Source organism: Ambystoma mexicanum, chromosome 8 (assembly GCF_040938575.1).
Source record: "Ambystoma mexicanum isolate Mex_15411 chromosome 8, UKY_AmexF1_1, whole genome shotgun sequence".
Lineage (NCBI taxonomy): Eukaryota > Metazoa > Chordata > Amphibia > Caudata > Ambystomatidae > Ambystoma > Ambystoma mexicanum.
The window spans coordinates 898,910,814-898,934,636 of NC_090929.1; positions in this window are offsets into that span (position 1 = coordinate 898,910,814).

Below are 23,823 nucleotides of genomic sequence, written 5' to 3' on the forward strand. Positions count from 1 at the left end.
GTGTCCGGGAAAAGCCACAGTCCAAACCCACACTTGCATTTATTCACTCAGCAATCTTTGTGTCCTTCCTCGTCATCGATCGAGTATGAACGTGCTGAACTACTGCTTCTTCTTGACTTGCTACCGAATCGGGTGGGAGTGTTTCGGTCTCACCAGCATATGGTTTCACGTCATTCAAGTGGATCCAGGCATGCCTTTCTTGACCTTTAACTGCAGATGGAGTAATATTCTCCACCATAATCGGACCACTAAATCAGGGATCATGCAACTTCCTAGTGAAGTTGAATATTAGAATGGCATCACCAATAAATAGTCTGGGTACAGGTAATTATTTGTATCCGGTTTCTGAATGGTCTTCATCTGTGTCCTGAGACCGACACCCCTTACGCTTGAGTTGATCTGAAACTACAGGAAAACTAGCGATCATACATGTTACAATTCTGCAGTTGTCTGGGCATCACTACTGCTACACTTGGGAGGTGACAGTGGCATTCTCATTCGCCTGCGTGTGACTAATTCATGGGGTGTTAAGTGGTGGTCCGACCCAGGCTGATTCCCTAATGCGTATAATGCAAGGGTCTGGCAGTACAGCCACCCCTTCTTCAGTGTCAATTTAAGTTTGGCAATGCTTTCTTGCGCAAGTGGCATCAGGGTGTGTACATGGACCTGCTTTAATACATCTCGAAAAGGGGCAACCCACCACTATCATATACCTATATCTACTACATACTTGCAACATGTCAACATTGTAAATATGAAAAAGACCATTCGGTCGAGGAATCACTCCTCTAATTGTTTGCAATGTATGCCCAGTGGTAAACTTTTGACATACGATGCAATTTATTACATACAAAGCAACGTGTTCTAACAGGTTTGGTACAAACCAATCCTCCGCAATAGTTGCTGCGAGGCTTTCCCTAGTTACATGCGCAGGGTAGGGTAGCTGTTCTAACGCTACCCTTAATAAGGCTGCAGGCATCACCGGTTTACCGGTGCTGTCCTGTCGCCACAATGCTTCAGAGGGGGACAAAGAACACCCTTGCACTGTCCATAGCTCCTTTTCTTCCTGCAGAGCACTACCTTGAACTTCCATCAATTGCGTTCTAGACAAATGATGAAATCCTTCATTTACAATCATAATCGTGACCATTTTCTCCTTTACCTTTAGGCCTCTTTGTCTGTGGCTCCGTTCCCACATGAGATCAAATCAATTCTCTTAGTATGTGCTGCGCATTTAACTATTGCAATGGCTACCGGGAGTTGTAGTGCTCTAATAAGCCTGTCCAATAATGCAGCGTGTTGCACTGGAGTGGCGTCCGCTCAGAGGTAAACCCTCCTTTTCCAACGTGCTAGCCCTGCGTGCACGGTTGACATCACATAGGCGGAGTCACTATACACCGTCACTTCCTGTCCTTCATGTTTCTCGAGCATGACAATAAGCACCACCAATTCTGCAGCCTGTGCCGAAAAGTGAGACGGTAGTCTTGCACTTGCTACCACTTCAAATTCCCCATTAGGTCTGTGCCTTCCCACAGCTGAACCTGAATGCCTTTCCCCATCAGTTTGATACATTTTTGATGACCCGTCAATAAAGAGAACCCACCCCTGCCCACCCTGCTAGAACTTTCTCCTTTACCCTTGGGATTTTGTCATAGAACTCCTCATAATTAGAGCAATCATGCACTTGCTCGTCCTCCGTCACCGGTTCGGCTGAAAACATGCCAGGGTTCATTATTTAACACCTGACTATTTTGATTGCTGGATTCGATATAACTACCTCATATGCAGAAGCCCTCTGAGACGTCAATGTACCCTTAGGTTTCTCCAAAACTGCAAACAAAGCATGCTCAACAAATAAAGTCATGGAACATCCCATCACAATACTTGTAGACTTCTCAATGGTGAACACGGCTGCTGCCAGCGATTGTTCGCAATTCGTGTCCTCTTATAACTGGATCTAGAATCCCACTATAATATGCCAGAGATTTAAACTCAAGTAAGGTCCTCTCTGTAAGCACTGCTTTCATAACTGCTCCATTCGTGTGTGTGAAAACAGAAAGAACTCAGAATAATTGTGAATTCCTAAAATTGGAGCTGTACAAATTGCTTTCTTCAACTACTAAACCATTCCTCCATTTGCTCAGTCCATTCTATTGTTTCATTGTTCACTTGGTCTTCATTTAAAGCCTGCAAAAGGGGTCTCATGTACAAACTATAATCAAATACCCATGCTCTAACAGTTACACAATCCCAGAAATTGCTGCATTTGCTTTATCATGTGTGGTTTTGGCATTTTCATAATCTCCTCGGCGCTCTCAGGTGTAACTTTCCTTCCCTCATGTGATATTAACTGGCCTATGTAGAGCGCCTTCTCCTGACAATATTGCAATTCCTCCTTGTCTACCTTGTATCACTTGTCTGCTAAGATACTCATAGCCGAATCTTGTCTGCACTCATCTTTTGTCGTGCTACAAACCAAAATATCATCTACGTACTGCAGCACAACACTTGGCAAATCAATATTGCTTAGGTCCATCTGCAGGACCCTATTAAAGATCCATGGAGACTCACAGTATGCTTGGGGCAAGCAAGTGCTTTTCAACTTAGTCTGATGAAACGTAAATGATGTGAGGTTTTGAGAGTCCTCATGAAACGGGTTTGAGAAAAACAAATTTTTCAAATCAGTCACTGTGAAATATCGTGCCACTGTGGAAATACTGCATAAAATCGTTGTAGGATTCGGAACTAAAGGAAATGGTTAATTGGTCTCATGTCCTGAATTAAACGCCATGACCCTCCTTTTGTTTTTTTCACAGGGTACACAGCAGTATTGTACGGTGACTCTGACGTTACCAAGATGCCCTGTTCCATCATAGCTGATATAGTCTTAAAAATACCCTCATCTGGGGGCGCTGTTGCGCACTGCAAAGATGGCTGCCTGATCCGAGAGCTCCCAATCCAGTCAGAAATCCTTTGACCATAAATCCTTGTCAGAGCCACCGAATGCTCTACAAACAGAGGTATAGATGGACTAAATAACCGTCCTGAGTACCTGAAAATCCTGGAGAGCTGCAGTGAATGGCGCCAAAGTTGTGACGACTTGTGGTCTGGCCGGCCCCTGCTGCGGGCGCGATCCACCTGGGGGCTCCGTGAGGAGGCAACGAGTGGCCGCAGATTTAATTGAGCTCTGGGCCATGAGGAGGCGGGACCTGTGAATCCGGCCCGAGACTGACTCGCGCCCGAGGTGGGTTATAGAGGTCCGAAAGCTGAGGCGGCTGGGGAGAAGTGACGGCGTCGGCACTTTCATCACTTTCATCATGTGCCTGCCGCCGAGCCCCTGGGACACCTCACATCCTGCGGGGAACGGCAAAACAACGCTTCAGCAGGGGGGCACACGGAGACTGGGCTGAACGGCAATACACTCCGCTATACACAAAGTAAGGAGATCCACGACATGGCGGAGGGGGGAAAAGGACTGGCGGGAGGGGCCCTTACCCACGGCCAAACAGCCGGTCCTGTACGGGCTAACGCTCATAGGAATCCCAGCGGGGGCGCGGGCCTGACCCGCCCTGAGACGGCTGTGGACCTTGCCTGCCGCCAACCCCCGTTTACAACAGCTGCATAGGGGGGACATATAGGGATGCAGACACCTTTTGAAATATAGAACCCCGTTGTCAACCCTGCGTAGCTGACGGGCCGGGACTCCTTGCAACGTATATGAGCACATTACTGCAGGGGTTGAGCTGGCGGTGAACCTGCGTATAAGGTTTTGCTTGTGTCCCATGCCCGGCCTACACATCCCAAAAGAAGGAGGTGCGCGTGATGGTCAGAGGGGAGGAAGGAGGCTGGTGATCCTGGTAAATCCCAGCTGCTAAACCATGAGGCCGCCCAACAACTGTCTATATGGCTACGACTGGGAATACTGCTGCATATCCCACTGTAAATTGAATTAGGAGGTCGGAGATATGGCAGAGAGGCGGTGGGTGCCACTTAAACGCTGTGTTGCCAGCTATAACTGATGCGGTCCCCCCCCCACCGTCTAAACTGCTGCTGAAGTGTGGACCGAACCTGCCCGCCCCGCTGGATACACGCGACCTCTGGTCCACCTAACTTATCCTGCATTGGCTGTAAATTGGGGGGATACCTGAACAAGGTGAAGCATAACACCTAAGGGCACAACGATCCAGGGGTCGAACATGCAAGTGATCCTACTTTGGTCGATTGGCAGACCACGGGCACTGGAAATTCTTGGAGGGACCGCGTAGGGTCATAATACTACAGTCTGGCATATATCCCATGTACTGACGAATTATTAGGTAGGAGAATACAGTCGATTAGAGATTAGTGAGCCTTCAGCCCTAAAAACCTGATTCTAAATAACACGGCGAAATACTGTAATAAACCCAGAAGCAGAGAACACGGGCAAACGGCCAGGAAAAGAGAGCTATAACAGTGAATTAAAGGGCAGCAACATGGGTGAACCCCAAAAAACAGGTAAAGGGGGCAAGACCCCCAGCAATAAGAAAAAAGGCCCTATGGATATACACACTGCTAGCCAAACACAAACCACCACGGCAGATATGCCCACCAGCGGCAATGAAACTCCGAATGCAGAGAATGGTGATCAAGAGGATAGGCTAACAACAATCGTACAAAATGGATTCCAGGCAGTGAACATGAAGCTGGATGACAGTGTCCTCCATAGGCTCCTCAAAGGCCAGGGTTGAAAAAAGAGTGCGCGTGTAACGGACACAGAACACAGCGAGGATGCTATTGCACACCATAGCCGTGATATCCCCCAGCTCAAAGATGCTATGTCCAAAATGCAGAATAAATGAAGACCTTGAATCTAGATCAAGACGAAACAACATCAGAGTGGTGGGCGTGGCGGAAACATTCAGAAAAGACCAAATGGAAAAACAACTTGAACTGCTCCTTAAATCGGTATTCGGTCAGGAGTCATTCTCCGAGCATTTCTTGGTGGAGAGGGCGCATCGCACACTGGCTCCGGGCCCCAAGCCAGGTGCACCACCTCGTACAATAATTGCGAGACTCCTTAATTATAGGGACAGAGACTTAATCCTGCGAATGGCTAGGGAGGCTGGAACACTCCAACATGAAGGAAACCAGATACATATATATCCAGACTTTTCTGCCGGGGTTCAAGCAAGTAGAAGATCCTATGTGCCGGTCAAAAGATTCCTAAGAGAACGACAAATACCATACGCCCTGATGTTTCCGGCCAAGATGAGGATTCAACTTGCAGGAAGGGCGCATTTTTTCGAATCCCCAGCTGAGGCTACACAATACATTGAGGATTCTATACCCCTTCCTCCCAGAGGGGGTAGACCGGCACAGAACAGACCGACCCAGACCGAAGGATTAAGGTACGTCTGTAGTCATAACACTTTCTACACTAGCGCACCATCAGGGCTACAGTCCTAATGATTCGATGATTAAGGCGGTTCCATCCAATATGATTATCGGAGTTGTGGAGGCGATTGGGCGGTCATTTAAAGCAACATGGCTACCCCTGGAATACTCCAAGAGTTATTTTGGGCACATCGTCAAGTTAGGGGTGATGATGAGGGTCTGGGTGGGGGAGGATGGGTGTGGGAGTTGGGCGATTTGTGGTGGAAACGACCGAATAAAGGTCAATGGTATAGACAGTTGCCACGGGAGGCTGATCAGCCCATTGGAACAACTCACTGAGAGGAGACGTTCTGGTCTCCGGAAGAAGTGGGACCTAGGTTATAGTTTGATTATGGTTAACGGTTTGTTTAATGTTAAAAATGTGGTTGCATTGAGAATGGCGCTGATCGGCTCGTAGCGAAGGCATAACTTTAATGGTCATGACTTTGGAAAAATTTGTTATTACAAAACACTGGTGATGGGATGAGAATAAAACTGCTTACATGGAATGTAAGGGGACTGAATAACCAGTTCAAAGTCAAAGAAATTGCTAATTATATTGCTAGACACGGCCCTCAGGTCCTGATGCTGCAAGAGACACACACAACGGGAAGCAGTAACACGCATATGTTGCCCAAATGGGGGAGTCAACGGTTTTACACTGATTATTCTACTCAGGCCCGAGGGGTAATCATTCTTATCCACCCAAGCTTGGGATTCGGACTAGAGGGCCACAAGGTGGATCAGCAGGGAAGATATGTGGTTGTGTGGGGCAGGGTCGCTGGACAACAATTACCTTTGGTTAATACATACGGACCCAATATAGACAACCCTGCGTTTTATGTAAATATATACCAGATGATCACTGCCTATGGTTTGTCTAATGTGATATGGGGTGGGGACGTTAATGTGGCATTGAACCCCGTATTGGATAGATCTTCCAAAGTCATTAGAGCCCCTAGTAAAACAGCCCTCACCCTGAGTGACATTCTTACAAAGTTATCAATGGTAGATGCCTGGCGTGAAATACACCCTGGGAACAGGAGATATACATATTATTCTTCGGTTCATGACTCCGAGTCCAGGATTGACTACTGGTTTGTTGCGTCGGTCATGTCCACTGCACTGCAGAAATGTGAAATCATGCCCTGTACGTTCTCGGACCACTCCCCAGTGATACCCCCTGTCCCGCTAAAAGATGGAGAATGCCGAGTGGAATGTTGGGTGACCTTGGGGTGGTGGAAACACTACATGTTGAAATAGCCGAATTTTTCACCAATAATTTGGGAACGGTGAGCAAATACTCCACTGTGTGGGAATCCTTCAAGGTATGGATCAGGGGAGTGTTGTTGTCTAAGTCCGTAGGTATGCTAAAGAGCATCCGCACAGAATTAACGGACATTGAAAGTAAATTGGATGAATTGGAAGGGAACTACAGCCGTACACAGAATAGAGAATTGCTAGCAGACATACACACACACCTACAGGAATTCGATAAACTGGCCTCTAGAGAAGTACGCTACGTGGCAGCCCCCATGCGCGCACGCAGGTACGGAGAGGGTAACAAGGCTGGCAGGACACTATCCAATTTACTCAATTATGATAAACAACCTAACCAGATTACTAGTATACAGACACCACAGGGGGAGGTACTCTTAAGGGAGGAGGAAATAAAGAATTCGTCAAATTCTATACCAAACTATATTCTAACCAAGATAAAAAAATCACTCGTAGACATTAAAAATTATCTTACGGCTCTTAACCTTCCCAAACTCCCGGAGGTAGATCGCTTAGCGTTAGATCAGCCAATATCAGCAGAAGAGGTTACAGAAGCAATCAAAACATTATCATCAGGCAAGGCACCAGGGTCAGATGGGATAGGGGCAGAATTTTATAAAGAATTCCGAGAAGAGCTTGTCCCAATGCTTCTGCAGGTGTGGGAGGAATCCCTCGAATGCAATATACTACCCCCATCCATGAGAGAGGCAGTAATCACAGTGCTCCCCAAGCCACTGCGACCACCATAGGATGTATCTTCCTACAGTCCCCTGTCACTTATAAACACGGATGCTAAAATATTCGTAAAAGTAATGGCCAATAGACTCTTGCCGGCGGTTTCCGGACTAGTCCATCCCAATCAAAATGGGTTTATCCCCACTAGGTCCACAGCCCTGAATCTCCGTAGAGTCTTTGGCCTAATGGCACAAATAGACCCGAAGAGAGCCGCAGCTGCCATATCCCTGGACGCTGAGAAAGCTTTCGATTCGGTTTCATGGGTCTACCTCCTTGCGGTACTTGAGGCATTTGGGATGGGTCCTAATTTCATTAGATATGTTAAACTGTTATACACTGAACCGGGGGCTCGTGTGCTGACCAATAGGTCCATCTCGGAACTGTTCTTGCTGGGCAGGGGCACCAGACCGGGGTGTCCGTTCTCGCCCCTATTTGCACTGACTATAGAGCCAATGGCAGCTGCGGTGAGACTGAGACATGCTGACAAAAGTATAAACATAAAGGGATCCATCCAATTGATTTCACTATACGCTGACGACATGTTATTATATATCCGTGAACCGGAGACAAATATAGCACCCATAATGGTGGAAATACAAGACTTTGCAACTTACTCAGGGTACACAGTGAACAGAGCCAAATCGGGAATATTCCCACTCACACCGGCCACCAAATGCCCCAACATGCTACACGGACTTCAATGGTTGGATCAACACATCAGATACCTTGGGATCCTTGTTTCTAGGGATAGGAACACATTATAAACGGACAATTACGAGGCCACACTGCAGACAATTACTACAAAGCTTCAGATGTGGGGGCGTTTGCCGATATCGCTGTATGGCAGGGTAGCGGTCCTTAAAATGATAATTCTGCCCAAGCTGCTTTATTTTTTTGTTAACATTCCCATATGGCCGGGCAGGGCTTTTTTTCACCAAGCTCTGATCCATAGTGGTGACGTTCCTTTGGAATGGGAAAACTACTAGGATAAGCTGGGAAAAGATGACTGAATCATGCTCCACTGGCGGTATAGCAGCCCCTGATTTTGAGCTTTATTACTATGTTGCTCAAGCACAATTTTCAAAATATTGGTACGATACCACACAAGAAACACCCCATGCATTAATAGAAGAATACACCACACACCCCACGAATATACAACCAGTCATTTTTGATACACAATACAAGGACATTTGCGAATACAACCCAGTCAGTTGTACGGTTAAAGCATGGGAGGCTATATATATATATATAGAAGATTGAAGTTGAAAGCACCCTATAACCCAGAGATACCTCTTTGGAATTACCCGGGCATACCCCCCACACATGACAGTACAATAATGGAATCCTGGAACCCTAATATGGAAATGAAAATTGGAGCTATGTTTATCAATGGCAAATTTGCATCCCTAGAGGAACTGCTGAGAGCGCTGGGAGGTGGGTCACTCAGGACACTTCAATATTACTGCATGAGGTCAGCATTTCAGAATAAATGGCCGCTATTCCCTGATGAGCCCCAGCCACACCCATGTGTACAGCTGGTAACCACTACGGGAGGCCTGGGAATTTCCAGACTGTACGCAGTGGTACAGGCCCAAACCCCCACAATTAACCAAATTAAAGAAAAATGGGAGAGGGATTTACAGGTACCCATTGAAGAGGAGAAATGGACTAGATATTGCTCATTGACTAAAAGTCTCCCTGAACGCTGGCCTGCGGTTAATCCAATTCAACAGACTACATTATATGCCAATTAAAATAGCAAAATTTACCCCGGAGGTTTCGGATGCATGCCCCAAATGTAATATGCCACAGGCAGGAGACTTGCATATGTATTGGGAATGTCGGGTGGTGGTGGGCTTTTGGAAAGAGGTGGCTGAGATGTTGGAGGAAATTACACAGGTCAACCCGGACCTGACGCCCCGAAAATATTTATTTGGGGACATAGGCAAATGTTCAGAGAAAACTAGAAGATTGTTTAATGTTGCATGTGCGGTTGCCAAAAAATGTATCCTACTGAAATGGAAAAATGTGGGCCCACCCAGTATGAGCCAATTTCTTTGTGAACTAACTCATGTAAATGAAACGGAAGAACAGTATGTACTGACCCGACCCCCAAACTGCAGACCCAAAGACATATGGGGCCCATTCAGAATTTACCTATGCAATATGTCCTCTGATGATGATGAACCCGTCTAATTCTATGTAAATATAATGACCATGATTGTACATTTCCTGATTATATAAAGTGCAATGTGGAAAGGTGCTGTGTATCTCTATGTGACCACTAATATGTGTTATTTCCTGTCTGCTACTGAAGAAAACCATGTGCCCTAGATATGTCAGTAAAGGAATAAAGGGGGAGCCAGACATGTGATGTCATCAATGACATTTGTGATGTCATCTTTGATGTCCTGGGTGTTAGTCTTAACAATGCACAGTGGTGGCGCGAGTTATGGTTGTTTAACTTACCATAACTGGCGAATTTCAGGGGTTTTTCAGTTTTACTTTGAACCATAACGTCCCTTTAACAACGTTTTTTACTGAATTTCATAGGTTTTTAGTAGCGCAACTTAACCATAACGTCCCTTTAACAATTTTTTTTTACTGAATTTCATAGGTTTTAAGTAGCACAGCTTAACAATAATATCCCTGACTTTATGTACATGTAACATGGAACATACCGAACCCCCTCTACTGAATTTGATGTCCGGGAACTCTTCCTATGTCCGCGGACAACAACAGCACTACCCAAAAAGTCTGGGGGGTATCTTTAATTGTTATATTATAACATATGAACACTGCACAAATTCACAAACCAGAACACATACACATTAATAATAATAATAATAATGAATAAATAGGCACTTATATAGCGCTACGAACCCTCAGGTATCTGAGCGCTTCATATTATTACCCACGGTGTGTGGTACTCATTTATCGACCTCGGAAGGATGAAAGGCTGAGTTTGGCCCTGCCGGGATTCGAACCTGCGTTAGCAGGCTCTGCACGGATGTCAAAGCGAGCGCTCTACTCGCTGTGCCACTTGACCGGCTATACATTATATGTAGTAATAAATAAGAAATGTAACCTATATATATATACATATATATATATTCAGTGAAAAAAACTTTGTTAAAGGGACCTTATGGTTAAGTTGTGCTACTAAAAACCTATGAAATTCGGTGAAAAAACTTTGTTAAAGGGACGTTATGGTTCCAAGTAAAACCGAAAAACCCTTGAAATTCCGCAGTTATGGTAAGCTAAGCAACCATAACTCACGCCACCACCGTGCACTGCTAAGACTAACACCCAGGACATCAAAGATGACATCACAAATGTCATTGATGACATCACTGATGACATCACATGTGTATGTACTTCTCATGAAATATGTGTAGAAGGGATTGTTATTATGTAGCGAAAAAAGTGTCAAGAATCATTGCAAGAAATATACCCTAATAAGTGCATTGAACGATGCATTGATATAAATAGCATCCTATTATGGGGTTCTATCTAGTATACTAAGCTACTCATACAGAAACATAACATTGTGTGCAGTGTACAAGATGAAGGTATGATATTCGTAATGTTAATATGTTGAATAACGAAATGATAATTGTTTTCTTAATAGATTTTTGTGTACTGTGAAATATGTAATAAGTAGCTAATAAAACCCATGTATTACATAATTGCATTACTATAGACAAAACACAAAGACACAAGAACACATACCAATATGGGTATATACAGGGAAAGTGAAGTTAGCAAAAAAGCACAAGTAGTAGCAGAAACAATTCATAACTTAACTGATTAGTTTCATGCAAATAAATTATTCTTCTGTTTCAAAGCTGCTATTTACCCTATGTATATGTAATACTTGATGTGATTGGACCCTAAGGAAATTAGTGTGAGTACAATGTATACAAATATGACCATATACAGGGAAAGTACAGCCATAAAAAAACAACAGAACTGTCAGAAAGTGCTCATAAGTCTAGTGATTATCTTTATGCACAAAAAGGATTGCTGTCTTTCAAGCTTGTGTTTTCCCATATGTATATGTTTCATATGATGTGACTGTACTCTAAGAGAATTACTGTAAGAACCTATTAGAAGGATACGTCTACAAATAAAATATAATTCTTAGTTTCTGACTGTTACTGAAGAAAACCATGTGGCCTAGATATGTCAGCAAAAGAAAAAATAGTGAGCCAGACATGTGATGTCATCAGTGATGTCATCAATGACATTTGTGATGTCATCTTTGATGTCCTGGGTGTTAGTCTTAGCAGTGCACGGTGGTGGCGCGAGTTATGGTTGCTTAGCTTACCATAACTGCCGAATTTCAAGGGTTTTTCGGTTTTACTTGGAACCATAACGTCCTTTTAACAAAGTTTTTTCACTGAATTTCATAGGTTTTTAGTAGCACAACTTAACTATAACGTCCCTTTAACAAAGTTTTTTTCACTGAATTTCATAGGTTTTTAGTAGCGCAACTTAACCATAACGTCCCTTCAACAAAGTTTTTTTCACGGAATTTCATAGGTTTTTAGTAGCAAAACTTAACAATAATGACTTTCACCTTATATACATGTCATATGGAACTGACTAGATCTCTTCTTATGAACTTGATGTCCGCGAAATTATTTAATGTTCGCGGACATGTTCGGAGAACAGTACCACTACCTAAAAACTTTGGGGGGGGGGTATGTTTGATTGTTATATCATAATATAAGAACATTTAACAAATTCATAAAGCAGCACACAAACACATTATAATTAGTAATACATAAGAAATCTAACCCATATATGTAACACACTAACCATTCACTTAAATGCAAAATTTTCTGAAATGGAATATACCACAAGAACATAAATTGGCTTCCAACATAATTACCTCACAGACACAACAGAACTGAGAACAAGACCAGACCCACTGAATACATAGGACTTATCTTACCAGAAATAGTAAGTGTACTTCATGTTACTCATATATTTATAAACTTTCTGTATTAGATTAAAAACTATATTATCTTTTCTTTTTTTTTCTCACAGAAATGTCTAGTACTCTGGAATGGCTAGAGAACAATTTCCCACATGAAGAAATGTAACAAGATAGTGAAACTAATGGTAAACACTTTATAATATAAACCATTTAAATATTATTATTTTGTATACATTTAACATATTTATATTTTTTTTATACAGAGCATAACAAAATAGAAAATACCTCTGAAGAAGCTGTTATGGAAAACACGCTTGACAACATAAAAGAAAAAATTGATTTACTGTTGACCAATTTTAATAATTTAAAAAACTTTTGTTGAAGATCATTTTAAAACAAAAACGTCATACCATTGCCCCACATGTACTTGTCCCTCCTCACCATATCCCGGTCAATTATCCCCAAACCCTCTCCATAATCCAAAACGTTTTGATGAGATTTCCATCCCTTCCTCACCTAATACCAATCATGTTGAAACCCCAAATTCTCCTGTTTTTGTTTCTGTCTCACCTTCTCTGTCATAAATTATTAATATATGTTAAATAAAGTTTAATTTTTATATTGTATTGTGAACAGTTTCCGTTTTTTTTAAAAAAACAATAAAAGTGTCCACGGACAGTGCGAGTGTTCTGAAATGTTCGTACATAAACGAAAATGGAGGTGTCCTAAAGAACACCACACCTGTTCGTACTGTTCGCTAGCAAGTTGAAACTGTTCTAAGAACACACGTGGTGTCCTGAAATGTTCGTAAACAAAAAAAAAAAATTAAAGTGTTCTAAAGAACATGATATCTGTCCTTAATGTTCGCTATCAACTTAAAACTGTCCTAAGAACACAATTGCTGTCCTGAAATGTTCCTAAATACACGAAAATGATGTGTCATGAACAACAGTACAACTGTTCGTAGTGTTCGCTACCCAATTGAAAGTGTTCTAAGAACACAATTGGAGTCCTGAAATGTTCCTACATAAACTAAATTACACGTGTCCTGAAGAACACTATATCTGTCCTTACTGTTCGCTACCAAGTTTAAACTGTTCTAAGAACACACGCGGTGTCCTGAAATATTCGTTTCACGTGTGACGCACTTTTAATTACTTCAGAACCCGAACAGTGTCCGTAGGACATCAATGCGCATGCGCTAACCAATCTCCGTGCACTTGGTGTCCTGCGGACAGGCGCTTCCTTCGCAGACTAGTTTGCAAAGAGATCATATGACCGCGCCCACGCTCATCGTGTGTCCTGAAATGCGGACACTGTTCGTGTCCCCGAACAATTTAAAAGTACATTTTCAGTTAATCCATAATATTTTTCAATAAAATCTCACCATGCCACAAGTCCCACATAGCAATCTTGATTTTCTATATACGTTTTGAAACTTTCCAATCCTTTTTTTGGGTTCGATCTGTCCGCGCACAGTGCGCATGTCTGCGGACCGCGCACAAGCACCCCTATAAAAGACCACGCCCAAGAGCTTATTCCCATTGTGTTTCTGGCTATTCTTCAGAACACAGTGATTTTTGCTGCCACCTGCAGACTACACCATCATCGACATGGCATCCTTGGCTGCTCAACTGCCACTTGGTGCTGCACCTGCTTCAGCACCACCACCACCCCCTCCACCACCACCACCTCCCCAAGGGCCTGAAGAGGGGAACAGGAGTGAGGATGCGGACGAGGAAGAAGAGGATGATGAGAATGAGGTAGAGGAAATCCCTACTACCCGCACTAGGCGCGAGTCTTGGGTGTGGCGGTTATTTACCATTCATGGGAATGGTCCTAAGGCTCGTGCAAACCATGTCACCTGCAATGACTGCAAAATGATACTCAGTCGCGGGAAGCACGGTAACTACAGCTTTGGGACCACTACTATGAAGCGACACCTGAGGTCATTTCACTCTGGGGCTATTCGCAGGGTTGTACCTTGCGAAGAACGTAGCAGGTTGATTTCCTCTACTTCATCCTCTGTTTCTGATCCTGTCACCACAAGGACCACCTCTGTGGGACAGCGTCTTTCTCAAGCTGCCTCACAGGCCATACAGAATGCTGATGACCCTTACCTTTCGAGGGTCACAGTTGTATGTATGTACTGTGACACAGTACTCTGCAGGGGGGAGCGACTTCGGAGTGCTTTTGAGACTATCGTCTCAGAGCACGAGAAGACCTGCTCACTACCCAAATAAAACCCACTCTACATCTTCCTCTCTCAGCTCACCATTTCTTATCCCTGTGGTTGGTGTCCCCCCCTTTACCCTCCTTTCCTAGTGTGTCGTGTCTGAAAAACCAAAAAAAATAAAAAATTACAAAAATCAAAAAAAATAAGGCTCTTTTCAGAGCCGCCTTTCCCAGTTAAAAAATAGAAGTGAAAATAAATGAAGCAAGGCTCTTTGTATTTTTTAGAAGTCCGCGGACAGTTCGCGAACATTAAAAGAATTGGGTTACTACTCCATCACAAACATTGTAATTTTCTCTGGAAAGAAGTGGTGGCTCTGAAAAGAGCCTTTGGGTGGTGTTTGTAAGTCAAAAATTGTAAATGCTTAACATCTACTTCAAAATCGTTGTTCTAATTCCAAAAAAGGTCGCAATGCATTTTGTACATTTCTCAGAAAAATCTGATTGCCAGCATAAGTAAGATGGACTCCATCTCTGCGAAAAATGTATGTACTACAAAACATAATATTTTCATTGTGAAAAGAAGACATGCCAAAATCTCTTAGAAAGCCACAAACAGCCTTATTAACATTGCGCCTTGCTTTTTCCATTTGTGGACCAAATGAAGAAGAACGAAGCCACATTTTTCTCTGCGCAATCCGTGAAAATATCACTTGCGAATTAGGAAGCATGTCCATAACCTTCCTCAGTCCTTCTTTCATAGCAAATTGCAAAAAAATTCCAGTCACATGCCCTAAACTGTTCCCTCCACAATGAATTACAATTATGTCGGGATGTTGCTCTGTCTCCAAAGTAGCACAGATAGGTAGCAAGTCCAACCACTTCATTCCACGTACTCCATGCCAGTGCACTTCCACATGTGGGAATCCAGGATCTACAGCTACTCCACAGCTTTCTGCATGCACCTTCAACCAATGTATCCACGAATCTCCTAAAATCCAAACAATCTGTTTTCTGAAACACACAGCCATAGCTATCTTTTGTTCTCTCAGCAAAAAGAGTATCTCAAAAAATCTCTCCTGCCACAACCCACCCACCAAACTTTCCTGACCAATCCCTTTCAGTGCTTATTCTCATTTGCATGACTTCTGAACCCAAAAATCCCCGGATGTAACTCCCGATGTCCTGGAACTACCGCCATGTCCGCGGACATATCGTAACATGAACAGCCCTTCTACCATTTCCACTACACTCTCTCTGCCATTCCCTCATTGGATGTACCTCAAAAATCACATGACCATGCACCAATCACATTCAAGACCTCTACATCTAACTGCATTATCATAGATCAGCACTGCAAATGTACTCTGAATCTCTCCGAGTACAAGTGTCATATCATTGGCAAGCAGCATCTACTACAAATACTGTACAAGTCTTCAAGATTTCTACTTGCAGATCCACGCATATCCATATGCATGAACACAAACTTCAGGTATGCATATTTTCTGTATAGTACATGACATAGCTCTCAACCATTTTTGTTTTACAGGCGGGTGAAATCACCCGATTTTGTTTTTAGCGGGTGAGACGCCCATTGGAATGAATGGGCGTCCAGGAGGCCTGGCGGGTGAGTCTGCCCTTTACAAGGCATGTGACACCCGCCAAAAGCGTGTCACTTGAGAGCTATGGTAGATGAACACATTTTCAAACAGACTTTTACCTTGTAAAATCTGTTAAATGAATTTACTGTACTTTTTTCAATTTCCTAAAATCAACTACCACTTATACACCTTTATACTTTTTACTTTCTTTAAACACACACTCAAATCATGTTAAACATTTTTTAAATGAAATATATACACTACATATATTCAAACAAAATTGCATGCAAACACAATCTATGATTAAACCTTTATAAAAAATACTTATACAATTTCATATTTTTTTTTTATTTATTTATTGACTTAATTACTTTAAATTAGACATGACATTGAGGCGCTATTACCTAGAACAGTTTACTTACAGAAATAGTGGTATTCACTAATATATTATACATTTCACAAGACATAGTAAAGATATTTTATGTTTGCCACAGTTAGTCATTCAATACAATTTCTTCATTAAGCACATATCAAACACACTGAACTAGTGCAATGTATCTTATGTCAATAAATTAGTTTAATGGTTTTACAGAAGGTACTGAGGATTTCAATTAAAAAAATCAATATCTAAATTAAAAACAGTGCTATATACAAACAAAGTTACTAATTTGAAGCTTTTACAGTTGCAGTGAAGACCAGTTTCCTGAAAAGAAGCAGCCGAATTCGAAGAAGAAAGAAAAACTAAGAAGTTACCTGTTAATTTTTAAAAAAAAGTAAGTAAAATATCACCATAATATTTATATTATTAATCGAATATACTATAACATTAATACCAGCTATTTTGGTTTCTTAAAATAGAGATTTAGTACCATTTTGTCCAAAAATTTCCATGTCGTAAACAGCGATTTACAACCAGAATGGCCCACAAATTTCTATTTTTGGACACACAAATTAGCCAACTGAACCACTACAATTTTCATATTATAGAACAAACAACTGTTTTAATTGTATACATTAGATTTACTATTTGTACTTTTCCACACCACTACCTTACTTTTTTTTTGTCATCTGAACCCCAGTTTAGTGACACATAAATTCAAGAATACCTATCCCTACTAGTTTTAGTTCCCAATACACAATCACACACCATTACATACATCTTTATCATCTTACTCAAACACTCATGCACACAGCACACATACATTCCAGAACACCCCAACCCATATCTTCTTTATTTTTTTCAACAGACCCTAAAGAATGCCTACCAAAAGACAACTCCGTAGAAAGCAACGCAAAATTAGAGCAAATGAAAATAAAGGAGTCCAACATAAGCATCCATCTCTAGCAGAATTTGTAAAAAAAAGTTGAAACAAAACAGCTAATACAATCATTTAATGAAACACAAGAAGTTTCAAGTACAACAACTTCGCTTCCTCTATCAAAATGTAAAACAAACCAAAAAACAATTAACAGAAAATCAGCTATCAGTACAGATAAAACTACTTCTTCAAATTTTAATATAGTGCAAAGTAAGCATACCAAGAAAAGTATTTTAGCCAAAATATACCGTCACAAAGTCCTTCAAAATCTTATAAAAACAGGAGAGAAATCAGGTTCAAAGCTTAAAACCTATCGTAGGAAATTAATCTTAGAAGCATTGATGGATAGTGCAATTCTTCTCAAAAGAAATTTATTTTACTGTTAAACAAAATGAAACCACTAACAAAACTAATAACTAAATTACAAAAAAAACTTCTCAATAAGCGAAATGTCAACAGAAAGAACTTCTTAAGTATCTGCGGAGGTGAATGGAATCACACTACGAGCACAGAACCATATTTTAATGAAGAAGCGTACAAACAAAAGCAAAGTAATACAATTGCCATAAATAGCAGTGTTCGAGGTTATGAAAAAGTGAATAATACCATAATGGAACAAGAAGTACTCCTTACAAAAATATGCCCTGAAAACTTAGAATTACCCCTCCATTCAACTGAATCAGAACGTCTAGTGTACAAATGGCCATGCACGTCAATGTGTAACATTCCCAAACAATGTTTCAAATCTTTACACCAATTCCTCAATAAATATGTAAAAAGCAAAGACAAAATCAAAATTAAATTACTGCAAAATATAGATACCTGTCCAGTACGCAAGTACACAGGACTACAAGGACATTCATTGGCCTGCATTACAGGACCTACTTGTAAAACCACTTTCCATGATATCAAAAGGATATCAACACATCATTCAACTATAAGAAATCTAGTCTATAAACTGTACTATGCTAAAAGTCCTGCTTTAGCACTAGCAAAGTTAAATAACATCCTTCTACATGGTACAGCAAAAGACCTACTTGAAGAAATTCACTATATCCAGAAAAAATATTTTGGAAGTGAAAGCCATTTACAGAATGAAATAGCTTTAAACCAATTAAGCAACAATTCTACACATGGCAACCTTTTGCTAAACACATACAAAAAAGAAATACTAAAATTTAAAAGTACATCAGCTGAAGTACCAAACCATGTATGTGTATGTTGCCGTAGAATTTTTTATAAAAGTAACACAAAAACTGTGGACCTATCATACAAAATAGAAGACAATGAAGATTCTAAATGGTTTGAATTAGCTCTCTACCTTGTAGCAGAAAACAAATATGAAATAACTGAGCCCTTAATACTTTGCAGTTATTGCACTACAAAACTTGACAACAACCAAACTCCTTCACGTTCTATCACAAATAATTTGGAATTATACCCAGTACCAAAACCTCTACAACAACTTAATTTATATGAGAGCATCATAATTCAAACAGTACACCCATTTCAAGCAATAATACGCCTTCAACCAAAAACAGCAAAATTACCTCCCTCTGAATTGGTAAAAGGCATTCGTGGAAAAGTAGTTTATTTACCATTAAATCTAAAAGAAAATGTGCATACTCTAGGAGTGCAACGTCCAATGCACCAATCTTTAATTATATTAGTAAATGGAGTACCTACAAAAGACAAAAAAATATGGCAACAGCTGGTAGATTTATATAAAGTTAGACAAGCCTTCCAATATCTCAAAGAGAATAATGAATATTACAAAGAAATTAATATTGAAGAAAACTTGAAAGATACAACTGAAATAATTCAAGAAACACAAGAAGCTGGTCAATTTGAGCTACTAGATCCTGCTACAATATCAAATACTTTAGACCAGTATACAATTCATCCTTTGCACTGTAATGACACCGTACAAGATGTACTGGAAACTTACCAAATGCGCCAAACAAAAGGATCGCCAATCAGTATATGGGAACAAAGTATAGAAGCACGTGCTTTTCCTCTACTCTTTCCTACTGGCAAAGGAGGAAGGTATGATGATAGACCTATTCAAATATCAGCTTCAGAATACCGCTCATTACGGATTTATTCTGAAGATCCACATTTTGTCTAAATCTGGGAATACATATTCCACCTACTCTTTGAAAGTGAACTAGCAACTTTATGTTACGGAGTTGCACACATATTAAAATCAGGATCACACTTTCAAAATATGACAGCTACACAATTATTAGAGAAAGTGCAACAAAAGGATGAGGTTTTACAATCAAATATTACTAATCTATTAGCAAATATGCGTGGTACTAAAGAGTACTGGTTTCGACATCATGGAGATGTACGTTGTATGATCAGAAACCTTGGCCCACCCACTTGGTTTGTTACATTAAGTTGTGCAGAATATGCGTGGGAAGATTTACATGATTTCCTACGCATATCAAATAAAAACAAAACAAACAGATATTCTAACACCTGGAGAACTTTGTTCTTTGGATCCTGTTTATGTTTCAAGATATTTTCACCATCGCTTCATTGCTATGCTACATTTTATTTGTAATAAAACTGTTCCTCCCCTTGGAGAAGTGCAACACTTCTTTTGGAGAAAAGAATACCAAGCCAGAGGAGCACCACATATCCACATGCTTTTATGGATTAAAGATGCTCCTAAATTTGGTCAAGACAGTGATGCCACTGTTTTACAGTTTATTGAAAAATATGTCACTTGTCAAATTCCATCAGAAGCCACAAATAGTGATCTTTGTGCGCAAAGTTTACAATTTCAAAGACACAAATGTGGAAAATATTGTCGTCGCAAATACAAAAACAAAGGCAAATACTACACCAAATGCCGATTTGGTTTCCCTAGACAAATTACAAATACAGGTCAAGTAAACAACCTCATGTCTTCAGTTAGACATACTGTTAAAGGAAAGTCACCTAAAAATACATATTACATAAAAAGAAAAGAAGAAGAAAAATATATCAATGATTATAATGCAATCATTGCCCACTTATGGAATGCAAACATAGATGTGCAGTACATTGCAGACAATTCTACTGCAGTTGCACGATATGTCACAGCATACTTAACTAAAGCAGAAAAAACAGAGCTCCAAGACCGAATGACCTGTCATCAGATAAAACAGTATCTCAGAAATTATACAGCTTGGGCATAAAAATGCTCACCCATAGAGAATGTGGATCTTATGAAGCAGCTGATCGTTTAACTGGTACTTCATTGTATGGTAAATCTGCAAATACAGTATGGCTAAGTCTTGGTCCAGCTAAATCTAGAAAAAGAGTTCTAAAATCATATGAAGATATAGAAACAATAGCCAAACATGATCCCAACAGCCAAGACATTTAAAAAAAACAATTTATTGGACACATACTACCCAAACAGAAGTAATACTTTGGAAAACATGTGTCTATACCAAATAGCCCAAAATTACACAGAAAAAAATAATATGAAACACGATGAAAAAAAAGGTAAATATAGAGTGACAAACTGTGAAGGCAGCTTAGTTAAACTCACTAAACCAAATTTAATTAATCATATCAAATTGTCATTGAAGACCCCTCAACATAAAGAAGTATATTACATGTCCCTGCTACAACTCTTCAAACTATGGAGAAAAGAAGAACAATTACTAGATAACTATGACTCATATGAGGATGCTTTCAAAGCAAATGAAAGCACTATAACTGATGTAAACTTTACACAGTACAAAACAATGTTGCACAATGAACAGCAACACGAAGAAGAACTCCAAGCCCAACTAGATAAGGATACTCCTGACAGTAGTCAACCTTTGTTAACAGGAAGCCAAGAACCACTGGGAGAACCACTAATAACAAACGAGGCAGAATTAGCTATGATAGAAGTAGAAAACACCATGTGTCAGTATGAAGATAAGGAAGACTTAACTATACTACAATCAAAACTAAACAATGAACAAAGTAGCATTTTTCAAGAAGTAACAAAACAAATTGCACATGGTGTAAAACATGAAAATAAAGAATGTTCCTGCCATAATTATAAACCTATACTACTGTACGTCAGTGGTGAAGCTGGTTCTGGCAAAACATTCCTAATCAAAATCATTAGTAAATTCCTTCAACAATTGACAAACAACAAACTGTCAGCTGTTGTCACTGCCCCCACAGGTTTAGCTGCCTACAACATAGGTGGTGTTACATTACACCGATTACTACTATTACCAGTAGAACACCAGAACAAATTAGACTATTACAAACTTTCTGCAGAAGCTGCAATGGAATTACGCAGAGTATTGAAACAAATGAAAATGCTACTAATAGATGAAGTGAGCATGGTCTCCAACCTGATGTTAGCTTTGATTCACCTCAGATTACAAGAAGTACTCAAAACGGACTATGAAGAGCTCTTTGCAGGAAAACAAATTATTGTTTTTGGAGATCTCCTTCAATTAACACCAGTAAAAGGTGAACCTATTTTTTAAACATTAGGGCACAAACTCTGCCGTAAAACTGTTGGCAGCATTGGAAATGTCAACCTTTGGCAACATTTCCAATACAGAGAATTAACAGAAAACATGCGCCAATCTACAGATCTCACTTATGCCAACATTTTAAAAAGTTTGAGAGTTGGTATACTTTCTAAAGAAGCAGAAACAACATTGAAAACCCGGCACATTAATGCACTTTATGGCGATAATGCATGTGCTACAGATGTTATGGAACAATTAGCCCACAAAAATGTCAATTGTATGGCCTTAATGCCAACTCTTGCAAGCTGTTTCAAATTCAATAAAATCATGCTAAGTAAAGAAATGCAACCAATAATGGAAATTAGCGCCACAGACAAACTAGATGTACATGGTATGGCACTACCCATGTGTGACCAAGCCACAACAAGACTAAATAATTTAGAAAAATCAATCTCAAACACAGCAGGCTTAGAAAAGATGTTAAAATTATCCTTAAATTGCAGATTAATGCTTAAACGTAACCTTGACGTGGACCAAGGACTAGTTAATGGAGCACTGGGTACAGTTGTTGGCTTTCAAACATACCCACGTGACAACAAAATTCAGTTTGTCAATATACTCTTTGACAAACTTTCAGAAGTAAAACGGATAGGACGCTCAACAGCTAGATTCCTTCTCTTCAAAGATATGTATGTACGCAGAGAACAATTTTCTCTAACTCTTGCATACGCAGTCACAATTCATAAATCACAAGGTCTTACCCTAGACAAAGCAATGATAGATATTGGAAACAGAGTCTTTTAAGAAGGCATGAGCTACGTAGCACTATCACGCTTACGTACACTTGACGGTCTATTCCTAATCAACTTTGATGCAAGTAAAGTAAACGCTGATATTCCTTGCATTTTAGAATATAATAGACTTCGCTCACTATACACTCCCCATCTAAACACATATTCTGTTCCACAAAAACTAAAACGTTGTAAAAGAAAACTAAATCAAACTGAAATGCAACAGGACATCACTGGAAATCCTCCAAAGAGAGTAAAAGAAACTAATACTCCATCAAGTACCACAAACAAAAAAGAATCAATTAGAGAAAGTAAACCAGGTACTTCTTTAAAGAAGGAAGACAAACTCCAAAAAAAGCAGTTAGATACAGAACTATCTGGACCATTTAAATTCTCAAATATAGTTGGTGTAAGTTGCTATGCAAATGTAGCAATGAATATTCTATTTCAATTACCACCAATTGTTGACATTTACTTACACAGTACAAACCCATTGTGTTTGCAAATGTTAGTACTTCACAGAAATGCAGCAAACAATCCTGACAACACATATACAGGGTAATTCATAGAATTTCGCAGAAAAGTGTCGCAAGCGGCTGGCGCAGAGTGTCCGCGTGTGATTGTCTGCGCCAGGCACGTGCGCAAAAAAACCAATTTCCGCGCACAGCGTATTCATGGATTTTAGGCTCCCAAACCAGCCGTGGCGCAGAGTATCGCAGCGACCCTGCAGCAGCGCCAGTAACGCCCCCAAGAACGCCCTCGCGCAAGGAAAAGCCATCAAAATCGCTAAATCATCGCAAAGGGCTGCGCTAACCCTGGACCAGTTTACAGGGCTGCCAAACAAGGAACGCAAAGCGGGTAACGTGCATATCAGGGGTACGCGTGAAGTTATACACGCGATTAGCCAGGCTGCCAGGGTACGTGTATTTCAGGGGTGCGCGGGAAGTTCAACACGCGATAGTCCAGGGAACGTGTATTACAGGGGTGCGCGGGAAGTTCAACACGCGATAGTCCAGGGAACGTGTATTACAGGGGTACGCGGGAAGTTCAACACGCGATTGTCCAGGGAACGTGTATTACAGGGGT